Raw genomic sequence first — 2469 nt, 5'->3', positions numbered from 1 at the left:
TTTACTAGAAATTACTTTAGTTTTTTTTATTATGCTGATTATAAAGCAATTTTTACACTGTGTTATGTCATTGGCTGATCTTTAATAAATATTTTAACCAGTGTATCAGGCTCATTTTGAATTGATATTAGGTTGGTACAATGTTAAGTAGCTTCTGATGTAGTTAAGCTACTGTTAACACATTAGTGTAACTTAGTTTGCTATAATTCTTTAGGTGGTAGCTTTTGTGTAGTGAAGCTTAATTTATTGCTGAGTAACTGATAGCTTAGCTCACTACACTGGACAAGTAGCTTGCCCAACACTGCGTGTCACTGTCACTACCTGATCCCTCATGGAAGCACGATCCATACCATCAGTTCATTTGCACATGCACAACCAGATATACATCCGGGTTTCCACAAATATTGTACTAAAACTACTTATTTCTATTCATAACTCACTAAAGAATGCTAATACACAGATATTTTGTGACTTTCATGAGACAATTTTGATGCTTTTGACATTTTCTCTCTTAAACTGCTTATCTGACGTTATCATGGGGTTTGCTCAAAGTAGTCCGGCAAAATATAATTAAACCATGTTTATCTGCATTTTAGTTGTGCTGTTCTCTTTAGGTTTCGCACTATATACCATAATGTTAACACCAAAGGAAAACATAAAACTCAAAAGACTAGATTTATGTTTAAATCCAAAGCCGAAAATGTTAGCTCCCGAAGTAGCGTAGCAGTCAATTTCCGGTGCGGATCGGGCACAGACGAGTGATAAAACAAAAAGGATTTAAAGGCAATTTTTTCCTTAGAAAATACATTACTAACCATATCACATTATAGTTTAGTGCGCTTACTATTTCTTCGGAGGGAAAAAACGTATTTCAGGTATTTTTTGCTAAATAAAATTGAGGGCAAACTGGATGTATCTGGTTGCGCAAATGAGCTGATGGTACAGATCGTGGTTTGGTGGCGCAGTGGTTATCGCACACGACCCATCTATGGAGGCCTTACTTCTCGTGGGCGACCTGGGTTCTAATCTGGCCTGTGGTCCTTTCCTGCATGTCTCTCTCCGTTTCGCTTTCCTGTCAGCCTACTGATCATAAAATTAGCCACTAGTGCTGTAAAAACTAATTTGTCACTGGTGTATTCGGACAGCTCTTTAGTTCTCCACATGGAGAAAAGTTTGGTGTCTGATTATGTGTTTTCACAGTTGTGCATTAAGCTGATAATGAGTTCAAAAAGGGACAATTAATACAAGCAATGAATTGAAAACATGGGTACATTGCCTCTTAACACCAGAACTACCAGCCTTTTCTCACTACTCCTTCTAACGGAGGGTGCCAAATGGCCCCAGTGGGGTAATTTGCAACTCATTAGACAACCTTTTCTTATGTGAATGCAGTCTATAAATTGGAACATGCCAGTAGTAGTGTCGCCAGCAGTTTCAATCTAGGAAGTCTGCTTCCTAGACTGAATATGTATAGGTCATGGTGTGGAGGCTGTATCATGAAACTTTGAGAGTTATCATTAAACAATTTGTTTTTAGAAATTAGAAATTTTTGTTTGAGGTATAAACCAAAATATGAGGTGGAAACAAGCTGCTTAGCAGAGGTCTGCGCTTTCCGAGTGCCTTTGTAGGTTCCAACATTTTTATACTCAAAACCTCAAAAAACCAGAACCTTTAATGATTAACAGAGAGGTCTGTGAGAGGGAGAATGTTTGCAGGTTGGTAGAATATCAAACACATTTCATCTTATAGAATGGAAATTAAACTTTTAAATATCATGCTATTTATCAAACAGTTTTTTTGTTGTTGTTTTTTTTTTTAGATACTGTCTCTTACAGAGTGATGCATTTTATGTTGCTGTGAAAACTCAAAATGTGGCATTGGATTAAATACTTATTTTCTCAACTGTAAACTGTTTCTACTTCAAGAAGCACTTTTATAAAAGAAAATGCAACATGAAAATGCAACATGTCAGCATTTTAAGTAAAATCAGTTTATTTATGTAGCAACAATTAAGCGCATGTGAGACCTTGTAGAAACTCTTTGGGAAGTTTTTGTCTTTTTAATGATGCATAAGCTATTGTTTAATTTCAGTGTCCCACTATCAGCTGTTTTCTTTCGGACTCTCTGTAATGCCATTCAATTGTAAAAAATAGTCTTACTCTGCATTTATTTTTAAGGATCGGTTTTTATTTATATAGACCAATATAACTTTTAACAGCTAAATTAATTTTTTTTATTTTAGAACTTGAGCTTTTATGTACTTCATTTTGATTATTGAAGAAAAGGAATATATATTAAAATAAAACCCAGGGCTGACTAATATTTGAAAAACTAATATAAAGGACATTTTGTAAGTTTTAACAGAAAAATATCTTTAAAATAGCCTTTTTATTTATTTATTTTTTTTTTGATTTTGATATACTCTAATAATCCCAGAGGGAAATTACTTCTCTGCATTTAACCCATCCC

This window comes from Cyprinodon variegatus, unplaced genomic scaffold (genome assembly GCF_000732505.1).
Source record: "Cyprinodon variegatus isolate N-32 unplaced genomic scaffold, C_variegatus-1.0 Scaffold102, whole genome shotgun sequence".
Lineage (NCBI taxonomy): Eukaryota > Metazoa > Chordata > Actinopteri > Cyprinodontiformes > Cyprinodontidae > Cyprinodon > Cyprinodon variegatus.
The sequence above is the reverse complement of the archived record's forward strand: the minus strand, read 5'-3'. Positions refer to the sequence as shown.